Consider the following 6,901-nt stretch of genomic DNA (forward strand, 5'->3'; position numbering starts at 1 on the left):
TTTCTCAGTTCCATCTTTTCATCACCTGTCACGTACCTTATGAGGCTGCGTGTTTGGGACAAGGTGAATTTAGATGACATCGTGAAAACGGGGCCAAACTCATCCGTTACGGCTGACGCGGGCCGAGCGCGGCCAGGAAAGCCCGCAGCAGCCGGGGGGGGGTGCGGGGCGAGCCGGGCTGGGCCGGAGGGAGAGCGTCGGACGGCGGCGCTGAGCCGCGGGGGGCCGGGAGCCCCGCTAGGAGCCAGCGCAGCCCCGGCTAGGGCGGAGGGAGCGGCCGCACCACCGGGCCGCTCCGCGCCGGCTCCGCTCCGCGCTCGGCCGGCCGTGCCCTACCCCACGAGCGGGGCCCGTGTGCTCCGCAGTTCCTTTTGCACCCCGTTGCTAGAAGTGAGAAACAGCGACAGCTCGTCGGAAGCAGCTTGCGACAGGTTATCGGAACCGGCCCCGCGTTGTTCCGTCTCACCCGAGTGCACAAAACCCGGATCGCTCAAGCCGAGCGGGGCGCGGAACCCGTACGCCAGCGCCCACTTCGTTCACCTCAGCCGAGCACCCCCGTTCGCTCAGGCCGTTCGTTTAGAGCTGTGACGGAGCTCTGACGGCGCTGCTTCGTAAAAAGAGGCAGTTAAAAGAAATGAAGCGAGAGACCTTCAGCTCGCTTTCGAAGTGACGACTGTGCAGATGGGTGGATTTCATCCAGATGAAGCGAAATATCATGTTTAGTTTCTGTTTTCTTCACTGGAATAAATATTAGGGTCCTGGCATTAGAAAGCTCTTCGTCTTGTTATAAAATCTATTAACTCACAAGTCCCACTCTTAACGTAGCCGAGCAGACGGCCGGTTTCATCTAAGCGACAGGTAGTTCGGCAGCAGCTTCGCTTTCCCTCGCGCGCGTCCCGTTCCGCCCTAAGGCCTGGGTAGCAATGCCCGTCGCGTGTATTAAAAGACACAAGCGTTCCTAAAGTAGCGACAGCTCACAGCAAGAGTCGTAAGCTGCGCGCTACGACTCTCTTTGTCTCCCATAACAACTCACATACAGCGTTCGAGTAAGCGTCAGGATTTTTCTCGGCCGCGAGAGGAGCCGTCCCCGAAGTGACGCTCGTCGCGGAGAGCACCGCGGCGTTTCGCGTGTCCTCCGCGGGATCTCCCACCTCACTCCGCACGTTCAGATCTCCCCGCTTTCCCGTCTGATGCTGCCGATGGCTGTGTAAAATACACGTGTAACAGCGTGCAATAAAAACATTCACACTTCTATCATCGTAAGACACGAATATGAGCGGAGTCCAACTTTCGGGAGTTTCAATAAAGAACGAAACCGCCATTGAAAGTGCCTTTGATTACATCAGTCTTTACAGAGTACCCGTGTCCTTTACTGGAGACAACTGCAATCTCACTGAAAGCATTCCAGCTGATGTTTGCGACACACGAGCGCAATCCCAAGCGACACGGAACCGCTCGCAAAGCTACGCTTCAAATTTACCGGTCAGCAATTTTCTGTAGCTCTGCCTTCAATCACGTTTTCTGGGTCAGGTCCAAAGTACTCACAGGTTCAACACATCTTTTTTTTTTTTTTTTTTTTATTTTAATGAATGGGGGAAGGAAAGGGGAGTAGAGACAGCACGAAGCAGAGGCCGCTGGAAAGCGTTAAGGCCGGGGCCATTCTTTGGAAGGGCGTGGTGAGACGCAAAGCGATCCGTTTGAATGAGGCACAATGATTTCACTTATTAATGAGTCTCACAATGAGGTGCGGAGAAGTGGACAACAAACTTGACAATGCAGTTCAGATCTTTAGTTCAGATCGGAAGTCCGCGTGTCGAGCTGTCAAACCCCCGCCCGGCGCTAACGAGGGAACGACTCCCAGGTGCTGCGGGGGCGGCGCAGCCGCGACTGGTTCGCAGCCGGGGGCGGGTCCTCCCGCTACGCCTCTTAAGCTCCTCCGGAGGCCGCAGGGAGCTATCAGAGGGATCCGAGATTCCATAGAAGATGGTAGTCGGCGTGGGCTCCGCTTCTTCGTCAGGTTTCGGTGCCGCTGGGGCTGCTTTGGTTACGGGACTTTGAGGTTGGGTTTTTTTGTAACGTTCTCTTTGTGTTCTGCTCTTTTGTTTCAGGTTGCGGTGGGACGTCTCCCGGTGAAGATGAGCACGAAACGGTGAGTCGTTCAGGTACGAACGGGAGCGCGGAGGAGGAGTAGCGCCGGAGAGCCGTTCGGGGCCATCCGCCCGCAGCGGGCGGCAGCCGGACCGCAGCCGCGCCGCGTCCAGGGGCCGGCGCGGAGCTCCCCCGGCTTCTCGGAGCCGGGCTAACGCCGTCGCAGCCGCGAGACGGTGAAGTTTGGGATGTGAAGGGGAAGATGCGAAGCAGTAAGTAGGGTGGAAATGGCAGACTTTGACGGAACCAGCTTTGTCCTCTCGGAGGACCTTCTCAGCGGTATCCCTCGGTTCGGAGCATCGGAAGGAGTTCCGCCAGCTGTTCTCGACCGTCACGCCTTCCTCGTTTGTTCTTTTTGTTTTGTTTTCGTCAGGGTGCATCCTCAAGAATAAGAAAAAGAACAGCAACGGCAGGAGACGGGCGCAGGCCAAAGAGGAGATCGGGGGTCACCTCAAAGAGGAAAAAGAAGGTGAAGGCCAGTTCAGTATCCCCTTTACGGAGAGAAGGTGACGGCTAACCGAAGGTTGCAAGATTGCTAACAGCAAAACAGAGGCTAGGGAACGTGCGGGTGTGTCGTTATCAGGACTGTCCCCTCGTGAAATAGGGGATGAGGGAAGGCGGAGGTGAAGAAGCCCTTCTAAGGTTCAGCAGAGGCTGCCGAGACGGTTCCTCGGTTTCGTCAGAAGCAAGAGTCCTCGAGAAAGGATGATTTCCTCTCAGGTGTGGAGGAGCCTGTTAAAGATCCTGTAGGTAAAAAGGCTTGCGAATCCTAGAGGTGCCGAGGCGGGAAGAGATCTCCAAGATCGTCGTTTCCAGCGGCAGCTTAAGCCTAGGTGTCTACAAGGCTCAGCTAAATCTTCTCTGGAAGCCCCACATCCAGAGGACTCCTCAAGACATCCCAGGATGCGGAGGCAACTATCTCCCGGGGAGCCTCTTCCAGCGTTTAACTCCCCTTTGGGTCAAGAAGAGTTTCCTAAGGTCCAGGCTAAAGGTATCTAGGGTGACTGTAGGCTTTTTTTTCCTTCTGTCAGCAGGGAGAAGAGAGTATTGCAGTCGTCAGGATAAGCAGCTTGTAGATGTGGTAAGAGAGCCCTAAGGTATCCCCCTGAGCATTCTTTCCCTAGAGCTTACTGGGCTATGCCTGTGTGTGCTGAGGAAACGGGCAGAAGCGAGCCCTCAAGAGGTTTGTATGGTGTTTTTTCTGCCGTTTGTTACAGGCAAGGCAGATGAGGAAGAACGGACAGCCCAAAGGAGCGCAGCCTTCAGCGAGGGAGTTGTGTGGATTCAGCAATGGAAAATGATGCTGGATGGAGCAGGTAAAGTTGGGTGTGGAGTGTGTCATGTGTTAATAAATGTGTGAGTGTATAAAATAATTATAATATATACAATTATATTTGCATTATAATATAATTGTATATAGTATAATTACATAATTCCTCACACATTTATTATTATATATAATGGGCTGTTTGGAGAGTTTGAGTCCTCTTTTCTGGGGCTGTTTAAGGATTGTCTTTATTCTTTTTTCACAGGGTGAGCAGTGCAGCAGAGCATTTGGCAGTGAGGATGGGAGAGCCCTGTGACCTGGCTGTTCCAGCGGTTCCTCAGAAGCGGTTTGAGCAGTTTCAGGAGCAGAGTTGGCAGTGGAGCACCTGTATGGAGTGAGGTGAGTCCTTTAATTTTTGTTTTGTGTGTGGTGCTTTTTGGTGTTGGAGGCTTTTTTTTGTTGTTGTTGGGTGCTGGTGTGTTTAGAGCACTGTGTGTGTGATGGGTCTTGTGGTGTTAGAGGTGCAGCACTGTAGGTGGTTAGTTTTTTTTTTTGGTGGTGGTGTTAGGCTCACTTAGGGGTGATAGGTCTTGGTTTGTTTTTTGGTGGTGGTGTTAGTTAGATTCACTTAGGGGGTGATAGGTTTGTTTTTTTTTTGGTGGAGGTGTTAGATTCACTTAGTGGGTGATAGGTTTTTTTTTTTTTGGTGGTTGTTTTAGTTAGGTTCACTTAGGGTGGTTGAAGGTGTTGTTTTTTTCTGTGTTTGTCTTCGTGTTGTTGTGACTTTGTCCAGGGGGGAGAACACAGCTCACACTGGGTGACTGCTCTGGTCACTTAGTGTGGGCTGTGTTCTCCCCCCTTGGAATAATGCTAGAGACCCGGTTTTGCACTATCTTTAAAAAGATATAAATTTTTTTTTTGGGCGGGATGGTGGGTGAAACACAGTGGCAGTTTTTTTTTTGGCCCCTCCCCTGCCCCTCTGGGGCCCCTCCCCTGCCCCTTGGGGCCTGCCCCCTTGGGGCCCCTCCCCTTCCCTGCCCCCTTGGGGGCTGCCCCCCGTGCCCCCTTTGGGGCCCCACCCCTGCCCCCTTGGCCCCTCCTCTGCCCCTTTGGGGGCAAACTTTGCCCCCTCGGGGCCCCTCCCCTGCCCCCTTGGCAGCCCCTGAGTGGGGTTGTTGGGCCCTGCCCCCTTGGGGGCCACCCCTGCCCCTTGGATCCCTCCCTATGTCCCCTTGGGTGTCACCCCTGAGTGGGTGTCTGATGGCAGCCCCTCTTTCCCCTTGGGGGCTGCTCCCTGAGTGGGGTGTGGGGGTGCCTCTCTTCCTTGAGGCCCAGAGTGGCTCCTTTGTGGTGGTGGTGCTCTTAGTCTTGAGGGAAGGAGCTTGAGTGAGGAGGAGCTGCGTTCTGCATCCTGCTGAAGAAGAAGACTTGGTTTAATTCAAGCCTCAGGTAAGATCTTTTTGAAACAACTTTAGCTCTGTGCCTAAGGGGTTCTATGGGGGTTTACGGTTTACAAGATTTTGGGTAAGTGGCTGAAGGTGAAATACACTGATATGCAATGCCGCAGGCATAAGTCCTGACTGTGCTATGGATGCTTTACGGTATCAACAGTGTAGGTAGGCTGAGTGGTTACCGAGGAGGGAAGCTGCTACGTGTTCTCTGTAACATTATTGCCATTTCCTCTTAGTGAGGATAAAATAGAACCGAACCGGGAAATAAATGGAAATGCTTGTGAAAGCTGTTGAGAGAGCTCTCTGAGACTGACTCTAATATTAATATATTAAAAAAAATGTAGAAAACTATCTCTCTGTGGGCAGAGTTTTACTCTGTAAGAATATTACTAATTGCCAGATGGGGGACTTAAAAATACCTGAATTAGTGAAAAGCTAGCTCTCCCTTATAATTGTGTGTCTTTTGCTTCATTTTCTTACTTGAGCAAAACTGTGAAGAACTTTGGGATATAACTCTGTTCTTCTCGTTTCAATGCGTACCTCTGAAATAGCGGTAACTAAGCTTACTTCTGTGGCTCGGGAAGCGGGCGATAATTCCTTTTTGCAGAATTATTGGCTCGCGGAGGCTTTTTGGCAAGATTGTTTCTCCTGGGAGCGCTGCCGTTCTGCATTGCGCGTGGGATCTGGGACGCCTAAGAATATCTGCCCCCTAGCGGAAGGACTAGGCTTAGCAACTCGAGGTTTAGCGGTGAAGCGGATACCTGTCTGTGTGTGACTTAAAACAACAGAAAATCAGTGCTTACCTCAATAAAAAATGGATGCGCTGTCTATTTCTGTGCTTTGGTCTGGCTTCTTTTCTGCTGAAGGTTTTTATCTTGCGGGGTGTGAAGAGGAAGAAAAATGATCCCTTAAGCAATTGGCATTTGGCATTGTGTGTTCTGTAAAAGAAAAAGTGAGACTTAAATCAATAACAAATAATAAATCAGTAACAAATAAAACAAATATCTAGATATAAAAAATATCTATGGCAGAGGGACTGTGCATCAGACTTGCTTTGCTCAGTGAGTGTTTGTATTGTTGCAGCTCTGTTTCTGGAGCAAAGTGTTTCATGAACTTGGTATGGCTTTCTGAGCTTGATGGGTGGGTGTGCTGTCCCAGCAATAGAGTGGTGGTGATTGCCTTTTTTTAAAATAAACAAAGCAAAAAACCCCTTCTGCTTTCCATTTTTAAGGTGAGATTACTGTGAGCAAACTCTGGTTTCTCACTAGGTAAACTGAGCTAGTGCTTTGCTGTGTGACCCTCTGAATCTAACATGTAATCTAAGTTAGTTCTTGTGAACCTTTGTCCTAAACTGAGACTCAGCTTTAATGCAACTGTGTAAATACATTATGCTCTGCATTGTGTATTTCAACAAAAGTAATGGAACTGCACTGGGGTTATGCCATACATGATTATACTATGCACAAACATTTACATCTTCATGTGAGAGTCTGCAATTATTAATAGGTTTCACTTGCAGTTAATGACCTATTTATGCTGCCACTAAAGTGAAACATGCTGGTGATGTGGGAGAGAAAATGCAGTCTTAGTTAACTATGATGCTGCTTCCCTAATGACTTGACTGCAACAGAGTTTCAATGAGTTAACAGGTAATCTTACTAGTACATGATGATGTTAGTGGGCAATTGAGGGGGGTTATTTTACACAGGTCTGTATAAAATGAACATTACTGAGAGAAAGGTTATGAATAAACAATTCCACTAATTCAATGAAATTTCTTTTTGATTACAGAATCACAAAGCCAACCCAGTCAGAAGGGACACATGACTCCTAGCTCTGTGTCAGATGGCCCTGACTTCATCTGTTCTGGCTGAGAGCGGCATCTGCCTGCTTTGTGAACAGTGTCAGCCCTGGGCTGTGATTGATGCCTCGGGGAAGCCTGTTCTGATACCTCAACCCTCTTTAGAAGAAGGTTTTTCTTCATCTCCAACCTGTATTGTCTACTGTCTGGATCCTTCTGCAGAGCCTTTCTACC

Source organism: Excalfactoria chinensis, chromosome 7 (assembly GCF_039878825.1).
Source record: "Excalfactoria chinensis isolate bCotChi1 chromosome 7, bCotChi1.hap2, whole genome shotgun sequence".
NCBI lineage: Eukaryota > Metazoa > Chordata > Aves > Galliformes > Phasianidae > Excalfactoria > Excalfactoria chinensis.